This window comes from Chionomys nivalis, chromosome 9 (assembly GCF_950005125.1).
Source record: "Chionomys nivalis chromosome 9, mChiNiv1.1, whole genome shotgun sequence".
Lineage (NCBI taxonomy): Eukaryota > Metazoa > Chordata > Mammalia > Rodentia > Cricetidae > Chionomys > Chionomys nivalis.
In genome coordinates, this window is record NC_080094.1 from 1,833,889 (window position 1) to 1,843,728 (window position 9,840).

The 9,840-nt window shown below is 51.1% G+C and overlaps 1 protein-coding gene across 2 annotated transcripts in view; it reads right to left on the reverse strand.

Annotated features, from left to right (window-relative positions):
• Positions 1-6,105, reverse strand: part of Osbpl2 (oxysterol binding protein like 2) — a 46,605-nt gene extending 40,500 nt beyond the window's left edge. The window contains exons 1-2 of one of the 2 annotated variants that reach the window (XM_057781699.1): positions 5,920-6,105; positions 5,401-5,496 (exon numbers count right to left, since the gene is read on the reverse strand). The gene's annotated coding sequence lies outside the window, so the exon portion shown is untranslated. Of the gene's footprint in view, positions 1-5,400; positions 5,497-5,827 lie in introns of both variants that reach the window. The other variant, XM_057781698.1, reaches the window with a different exon arrangement.
• Positions 6,106-9,840: the final 3,735 nt, after the last annotated feature.

Here is a 9,840-nt window from a genome sequence, read left to right on the forward strand (position 1 = left end):
AGGCTCTGCCAAGTGGCCCCACTTTCTTTCTTTATTTTGGAAAGAATGGAAGTGTCAACAAAGTTCAGGGGCACATTACTGTGAGCCACATGACCATGTTTATAAGCAAGGGTCATAGGCTAGGACTGAACCAGTAGTCTTACCGGGCCATAGCATCAGCAGTAGAAATATGCTACCAAACATTGTAACAAGTCAAAACTTAGACAACACAGATACAAATTCAGGACTAAACCTGGACACCAAAACCATTATCAAACTAGAGCTTGGACTATTAACTCTTATGATTGAAGTTTGCTTTGTTTGGCTTGGTTGTTTTTGTTTTTACCCCCAAGACAGAGTTTCTTTATATAGACTTAGCTGTCCTGGAACTCGCTCTGTAGACCAGGTTCACCTCAACCTCACAGAGATCTGCATGACTCTGCCTCCCGAGTACTAGGATTAAAGGTGATTTTAAGGTATTTTTCAAATCTTATTTATGTTTATTGGTGTTTTGTCTGTGCTCCACACATGTGAGTTACAGGCAGTTGTGAGCCTCCACGCGGGTGCAATCAGCACTCTTAACCACTAAACCATCTCTCCAGCCCTGAAGTATTTTTAAAATGTATCTGTTTATTCTAGGGTAACACACACAAAACAGTGCACAGGAAAGGCCCACAGACAACTCTGTGGAGTCAGTTTTGCCGTCCCACATTTACCAGGGCCCCAGGAAATGAACTAAGGTCCTCAGGCTCCCTGGCAAATGCTTTTATCCCCTCAGTCATCTCATTGGCCCCATGACTGAAGCATTAAACAATTATGTTCAAATACTGACCTGTTTCAATCAAACTGAATGTTATACGAAGTTTGGGACTAAACCCTGAACTGGCCAACTAGTGCTAAGCAGAACATCAGATGTCAACATTCAAATGGAAGCAGGTGATGACCAGGAGACACTGCCTTACACCCACAGTGCCCACAGCAAGGCACAGTAAACATGCCCAAGGGCTGGAGAGATGGCTCAGTGGTTAAGAGCATTGCCTGCTCTTCCAAAGGCCCTGAGTTCAATTCCCGGCAACCACATGGTGGCTCACAACCATCTGTAATGAGGTCTGGTGCTCTCTTCTGGCCTGCAGACATACACACAGACAGAATATTGTATACATAACAAGTAAATAAATATATATTTTTAAAAAGCATTTCTCAAGGTAGAAACTTATTTAAAACAAAAGAAAAAAACCAACTATGCCCTCAAGTGTCCGGGAGTGGTTTTATAAGTAGAACACAGCTTGATGGCCTTCATTTCTCAGCAATGCATTCTACCAGAGCACGGACCTGCCTGGCCAAGGTTCTCTGGACTCTCCACACTGTACTTACGTCGTGTGTAGTGTCACTCCTATGTGTCTTTCTCACTCTGCAGGGGGAGGAGCCAAGGTGCCCTACTGCACCTACCTACATATGGCTACATTTTACCTACATTCTTCTCAGTTACACTTTTTTAAGGCAAAGCACAGAAGGTAAGAAGAAACAGTGACTGCTCCTAGCTAGAGAACAGCCAGGACCCAGGCCCCTACCTCAAGCCTTCCCCTCTCCCCTCCACAGGTCAAGTACAGTGAGGGCTGTCACACAGCTTCAACCCAGAGGCATCTGTCCCCATACCTGAGCAACTAAGATGAAGCAGGCAAAGCTGTCCAGAGGAGTATCAGAGAAATCATTTTCAAGATGCAGTAAACTTCATTTTAGGCAGCATAGAGAATTAAAATGCAACAAAAATGTTCTAATCAAAAAAAGAAATAGCAGGGCCCAGAGAGACAGTGGTTAAGGGTTCTTGCTGCTCTCTGGGAGTTCTGTTTCCAGCAATCACTGGTAGCCCTCTCCTGTCTTCCACTGGTACCACTGAAATGTACAATATATACACACACACTAAATCTTAAATAAACAAACAAACAAACAAGAAAAGAAAGCTGGGCAGTGGTGGCACACGCCTTTAATCCCAGCACTCAGGATTAGGAGGCAGAGGCAGGCGGATCTGAGTTCGAGGCCAGCCTGGTCTATAAGAGCTAGTTCCATGACAAGCTCCAAAGCTACAGAGAAACCCTGTCTTAAAAAAAATAAAAACAAAAAACAAAAGTAAAGTTCTATTTTCAATTGCCTTTGTGAACAAGAACTCACAGTATCTCCAAAGGTATGAGGCAGGAATTCAATGGCACTCGGAATTCATAAACACTCGGAGGCAGAGGCAGGCAGATCTCCAAGAGTTTGAGGCCAGCCTGGTCTACAGAGTGAGTTCCAGGACAGTCAGGACTACACAGAGAAACCCTGTCTCAAAAAACAAACAAATCCTAAGTGAAAGTCCCACGAGGTTTCTGATGTTTGTTTTCTGTTTTGACACGGGAACTTACTCTGTAGCCCGAGTCGCCTAAACCCTCAGTCCTCCTAATTTAGCCTTCCTAAGTGCTGGGATTATAAAAACCTTAATATTGAAAGTTAGGCTAAGGGCTCAGTGGTTAAGAGCATTGCCTGTTCTTCCAAAGGTCCTGAGTTCAATTCCCGGCAACCACATGGTGGCTCACAACCATCTGTAATGAGGTCTGGTGCCCTCTTCTGGCCTGCAGACATACACACAGATAGAATATTGTATACATAATAAATAAATATTTAAAAAAAAAAAAAAAGAAAGTTAGGCTAAGCACGATGGAGCACAACTTTAATCCCAGCACTCAGGAGGCAGAGCCAGGTGAATCTCTGTGAGTTTGAGGTCTGCCTGGTCTACACAGTGTTGCAGGTTATTTGACCACACTGTGCAAAGAGATGTCTCTGTCTTTTTTTTGTTTTGTTTTGTTTTTTGTTTCTTCAAGACAGGGTTTCTCTGTAGCTTTGGTGCCTGTCCTGGAACTAGCTCTGTAGACCAGGCTGGCCTCGAATTCACAGAGATCCGCCTGCCTCTGCCTCCCAAGTGCTGGGATTAAAGGCGTGCACCACCACCGCCCGGCCGAGATGTCTCTGTTTTAGCTTACCTGCCTAAGGCACCTTCTGATTGGTTTAATAAAGAGCTGAATAGCCAAATATCTAGGCAGGAGAGGATATGTGAAACTTCCAGGGAGAGAGAAGAACTTGGGGAAGAATCTACGTGGCAGGAGATTCACCAGCAAGATGCACAGGAAGTCAGACATACAGTATGAGGTAACGAGTCATATAGCAGAACGTAGATTAATATAAATAGGTTAATTTAAGTTTTAAGAGCTAGCTGGGAACAAGTCTAAGATAAGACCAAGATTTCATGATAAGTCAGTCTCCTCGTCATTATTTAGGAGCTGGTGGTCAAAAGAAAGTCCAAATACAACACCATGAGTTCTGGGACAGTCAGGGCAATGTGGAGAGACCCTGCCTTAAAAATAACCTCCCCCCAAAACATGTTTGTTGTGTGTTGAAAGTGAGGATGGAGTTCTGTTTAAGAATGTGAGTTTAACAATGCATAGTGGCATATGCCTTTAATCCCAGCACTCAAACAACAGCAACAAACCCCTCTCACCAAAAAAAAAAAAAAAAAAAAAAAGTGAACTCATGGGCAAGATACATAGCTCACCGGGTAGAGGCACTCACTGCCAAGCCCAAAGACTTGAACCAATTCCACCTAGTTGTCCAATGACCTCAACATGTTCACGATGAAACATACACACATACATAGAATAAATTTTTAAAACGTAATTTAAAAAAATATATAATGGAAAGAGAATGGAAAACTTGGGGAGGTAGGCAAGAGAAGGGAACAAGGAGGATGAATCTGATCAAAATATATTATGTAACATGTATGAAAATGTCAATGAAACTCATTAAATGCATGGTTAACATATGCTAATAAAATATACTTAATATATGCTAATAGTTTTTGTTACATTTTGAGATAAGGTCTTACTATGTGTCCTTTGCAGGCCTAGAACTTGAATTCAGATATTTGCCGGCCTCTCAGAATGGTAAGATTAAAGGTACATACCATCATTCCTTGCTTCACATTCTTTTTTAAACATATTTATATTGTCAGGCACGGTGGCACACACCTTTAATCCCAGCACTTGAAAGACAGAGGCAGGCAGATCTACAAATCAAGTTGAAGACCAGCCAATGGTACACAGTGAGACCCTGTCTCAAAAACAAAACAACAACAAAAAGAACATGAACTTGCCAGGGGCTTTTTGGTACAGGCCTGCCATCCCAGGACAGGGGCGTGGAAAGGATGCCAGTTCAAGGTCATTCTCAGCAGCACCTTAGTCTACCCTGAGTTATGTAAGATGCTGCCTCAAAAGTAACAACGGAAACATGAGAAGAGCACACCAACTGGTACCCGATACCAATGCCGTGAAAGCATACACACAAAGAACATGACATGCACTGAGCTGTTCGCTTTATGTATTTAAGGGTACATATGTACATACACACATATGAAACAATAAAGAAACAGAGGTCATGAGTCTGAAAGAGAACAAAGGGGATTTGGAGAGATGACAGAGAAGGAGGACACGATATAATTATAATGCCAACAATAAAGCTTTTTTAATAAAGTGAAATTGCGGCTGAGGAAACAGCGTAGAGGCTGATCACTTGTCTGACAGGCATTACACCATGTTCATCTCTAGCAAGGCAAAAGAGAAGAGAAAAAGGAACTCCGGAGTTATGGCGCCTTTGCTAAGTAACCCACTGCTCTGTGACATGCCGCAAGCTACTCGACCTCTCCATTCCTCAGGAATAAGGATGCTAGTGACGGCTGTAAGACTCATGCGTCTAATGGTCTAGAACAAATAATTGCTCAAAATTATTGCCCCTTGAGATAAGAGTTGTTATTAATAGACTGTACCTGGGGCAGACAGGAAGGCAGGTTCCACGGAGAGCATGCAGCCACCCGTTTCCTCATTGCCACCCTTTACATGGCACCATGGGAGGTGCTGGAGACAATGGAGACGGTGTCCGCCCAAGCACTCCTGCTCCCCTTACTCATGGCAGTGAACTAACACTTGGAACACCTGTTGCTCTCCAGCGCCCACGGCACACAACTGATCATATGTATCTCCTACTGGTACAGGCGATGTCACAGGCCACAAACAGAAACGAAGGTGGGAGAGGGGGCGGGCGGCAGTTAGGAAGGGCGCGCTCTCAGCAGGGACAACTAGGAGCTGCCTAGCATGGGGGGACCCCACTCAGGAGCTGTCCCTCCAACATCTCCGACGGTGTGGAGCCAAGCCCGAACGCGGGTCTCCGGGAAGTGTGTGCGGAGCCCCACAGAACCACCTGACGTGCCAAGGCTGACCCAAAAGGGATACCCCAAAAGCCTGTCCTCCTCCGGAGACTGAGCTGCCCCAGGCCGAGGGCGCAGGGTCTCGGAGCAGCCGGGACCCTCAAGGTGGACTGCGCGCCACCACCTCCACCTACCTGCGGGGCCCACGGGGCGCGGAGGGGCTGGTTCTGCGCAGAGCTGACGGCCCTGGCTGCCTCCCCGGCACAGGAGTCTGAAGGCTCGCCCCGACTCTGCGGAGAGAGAGACAGAGAGAGGACCTCCGACGTGAGGCCACCGCGGGCACCAAGTTCCGCGCGCGCCCCGACGGGATGCGCGGCTTACCGACCGCAGCGCGGACGGGACGCCCCGAGAACGCCGGAGTGCCTCGCGCGCGACCGCGGACCTCGCACGAGTCCCACGGGGGCCCCGTCCAGCGCGCGGTCGTCCACACTCCCGGTGGCCGGCGGCGGCGGCCTAGAACCCCGACTCTCCAGCCCGGGAGCAGCCGGCTGAGGCCTAGGCGGCCCGCGGGCCTCCCTGAGCCCCGTCCTCGCCCGCCCCGCCCCGTCGCGGCCCACTCACCTGAACGCGGTACCCGCAGCGCCGCCGACCCCGCCCGCGGCCCGCAACCAACCCGCAACCCACTGACACCCGGGCGGAAGTGCGGCCCGCACCTCTCCGAGCCACAGCCCGCCGCGCCGCTCGCCGCGCCCCGCGCCGTGCTCGTCATCCGCCGCCCATCCAATCGGCGCCCTGCCCGCAGGTCGCGTCGGGGGCGGGGCTATGCTGATCACGTTCTCCGTACGGCCTCTCCGTCGGCCCCTTTCAGACTCCGGCTCACACGGGGGAGTGGCGGCGCGCTCAACCAATCAGCGCTTGGAAAAGGTGGGTTTCTGCAGATACTGAAGCTAGGACGAAGGGGGAGGAAGAAGGAAGGGGCGTGGCCTTGGGAGAGGCTAGTTTACAAACAGTGAGTCAGGTGGCTGGGCGTGGACCATCCGGCTAGCGCTGGGCTAGACCCGCTCTTCTACTACGGACCCCCAGAGGTGTTTCTGACGGTTGCTAAGGACTAGACAAACGACCAATGTCGCCTTGGCCTTTGCGCACCAAACATGGCTCTACATAACCTGGGGCCAATTCACCCCTACAGCTCCCCCCACCTTGCCGGTCTATCCTGTTTAACACCCTTAGGCGCCCTGCGGTTTGCAGTGGCTTCTGGTTAAGGCCAGCAATTTCTGGGCACACGTCTGCAGCGGGCGTCCTTGCCAGCTGTTTGGCCTCAGGAAAGCTAACTGACCTCCATGAGCACTCAGTTTCCTCTGCAGCCAGGGCTTACCACGGTTCAATCATTTGAACGGTGGACTGGTTTGAGACAGGATGGCTACTGGCTCACATAGGACTTTCCTGGTTACAGGAATTGCATAGGGACAGGCGTGTGTGGTCCTGTCCTAGCCAGGAGGTTCAGCTTAATGTCAGACCAGAGGGAAGTAAGTTAGAGGTCTCTTGTCTTCTACAAACCTTCCGAGAAGCAAGTGAGGTGAGAGAATACTGGAGTCTGGGGCTCCCGTAGGTGTCAGCTGGCTTGAGAGCATGAAGCCAAGGAGGAAGCAAGACCCCAGATCCCTCAGAGCCCGCTGCACCTGACGTCTCTCCTAGGCTTTCCAGTTGCTCCACTAACTGGGATTCTTCTAAGCCAGTCTGTGCTTTTGCCAAAGGGTTTCTGAATCCCCCTGAACCACAGATCATGACGTACATATGACCTTCAGCCCGTGCTGAAGGATCCTGCCCCAAGGCCACACTTCTACCTCTGGTAAGGTGGTGCTCACAAGGAGACCCCTGGCTGCCTCTGTGGTCCACTCTGCAGATGCTCCTGCGCTCTGCAAACACCGAGCGAGTTCATGGGTCTCTGTAGCAGAGCAGACCCTGTCTGCCTCTCTGGCTCCCACCCCAGGGACAGCTTGGCTTTCTGGTGGCCCCTTGTCAATGGCATTGGGGAGACGTGCTGGGACTGGAAAAGAGCCCCCTGCACGCTCTGCTCCTAAAGAGAGAGACAGAGGAAGGCGGGCCAGGCCTCCGAAACAAAGGCGTTGCCATGGTTACCTCTGAAGAAAGCAACTCCAGCCCGCTGAGGGCTGATGGAAGGGTGCGGCAGCTGGCCCCCCAGCCAGGACAAGGACGGCTAGCTGGTTGCCACGGAGATAGTCAGGCTGACCAGGTTCCGCAGTTTTTTTGGGGTGGATGGCCGGCCAAGTCCAGCTTAGAGCCCCTCAAACCTGTCACCAGCCACACCCTCACCTAAACCTCCAAGATCAGTCCCTATGCAAAGGACAGGCCTCAGGGCACACCTGCTTTCTTACTTCAAGCTTCAGGGCCCTGCCATCTGGGCTGGACGGTCTCTGGGTCTTCAGGACCCAAGCCATGGTAGGCTGACCTCAGGTGGTCCCTGGGGCTGGGGTGGCGTTCGAACCACCCATCTGCAAGCTCCTGCAGCCAAGGGATAGCCTTGAATTCCTCACCCCCTTGCTTTTACCTGTCAAGGGCTGATACGACCGGTGTGCACCTGGCTCTCCACCCCCTTTAACAGGCAAGAGCCAGGGGACTGTTTTCAGCAGCCTCAGGTGCAGGACGGCGTGAGTCAGCACTTCTAAGTCAGCGAGGGGGCTCTTTGGGACAAAGTTGGAGGTGCCCTCGCCATCCTCACACAGTGGCTAATTCTTTAGCAACGTTCTCTAGACATGGACTCATAGGGCATAGAAAGGGACAGGGGTGGCTCTGGGTCCTGACATGACAGTGAAGATGGCTGAAATGACCCCCAAGTGTCCCATGATGGACGTGTCCTATCCGGCTCCCCCATCTCAGCAGCTGACTAAGGAGACGTGTGTCATCTCTCCCACTCTACAGATGTCAGACTGAGTCTCAACCCAGTTACGTGTCTCCTGGTGTTGAGGCCCAGAGAAGTCTCATGGACCAGCAGTCCATGATGTGCCCTGGACACAATGCTCAGAGTTCCCTGAGGGGACTATGTCTGAGGGCCACGAGATCAGGTTCCATGTCACAAGGCCCCCAACTAGCTGCGGCTTTGAGAATGCTCTTGGCGTCTGAGAAGTGCTGGTTCCAAGGGACTGTTTGGGGACATGTTCCTTCCTAAACTGTTCCTGGGACCTGGATGAGAGCACAGCCTATAGGGGATGTTATAAGGGGTGCCACCCCACCCCCACATGGTATGAATGAAGGGTACCTTCCGGTCCCAAGTGGAGGTGGGATGTGACAGAATAGATCCTGGAGACCAAGACAACTCCGAGGTCTTAAGATGGAGGGCAGAGGCTCCCTGACTGAATTTCTAGCTCACCCCTTTGTCTTCTTGACAAGGGAGGGGGCTACCCCATGCCTGTGGGCAGGCCATCTGTCTGTGGCTCTCATGACCCCCACACAGACCTCCCTTGACCACAGCTGGCGCTGTGGGTGGTCACAACCGGATAGAAACATGCACTACATCTTCCTGTTCCCTATCTTCAGCCCTGAAGGAGTCAGAAGAGAAAGAGATTTATGTTTCCCATTCTAGAAGAGAGCTGCAGCTTGCCCAGGGCTGGGCTGCCCGCCACCCTCGGCCCTTCACCGGCTTCCCTCCTACCTCCTTGCCAGAGTGCAATCTCCTCATCTCAGCCTGTTTGTAGACCAGCTGGGCCAGGGTGTGGCAACCAGGAACTGGGTGCCTTGGTATTGTGGCCCCACCTGGCCCCTGATGTTGACGCCAACCCGAGGCCATCTCCACCCCGCATTCCCAGGTCCCTGGCAGAGCACACTTCCATGCTTTCTTCAGGCATGCCATGGAATCTTCTGTGGGGACACGAAGCAGACTGCCAGTGGGCAGCCTGGCCACAGAGGCCTGGCCCAGCTCACGTGGCTTAGCTGATTCTTCCCAGGCAACTTTCAAGTCTCCTCTGCAACGTGACGACGCTGGCTTCCCTGTCGGGGAGGGAGGGTATTTTTAGGTTGAACCCGCCTCGTGAAGAGACAAGTTATCAATAGCAGCAGCAAAGGGCTTTTTCTTATTCTTTTTCTCCCCTATGGCTTTGGGACATGAACAAGCTGCACCCATTAAACTCTGCCAAAATAAAGCAGGAAAAGTGGTGTTCCCCTGATAACTTTCACCTCACAGTTCCCTCTACACTGCAACAAAGTTCAAGTTGCCCCCAGCTGACCCCATCATTCCTGCATCTTCTGGGAAGCTACCCTATCAACCTGACCAGTGAAGGCTTTGCAGGAGTCAAGGAGTGCGGAACCGGAGGAGATGGGGAGGGAGGTCCCAGAAACCCCTTCTGAGCTCCAAGGCAGCTGCCAGACCATTTCTGAGTGCTGTGTACCCAGTAGTAGGCTGAGCTCCCTAGAATGGACTGTATTAGCTGAGTGCCCAACAATTCAACACAAATGATCAAAGAGGCCCCCAGAGTCTGCCTACTTGAGGTCTGGAGGCCTCGCTTGCCAGTATCTAGTATTTCCCAAGGTCATGGGAGTGTTGGGGAGAAAAATCTTCAAAGCCGATTGTTTCTTCCTTCCCCACAAGGCTGACCGGAGCCCTTCCCGCCAGAGTGTAC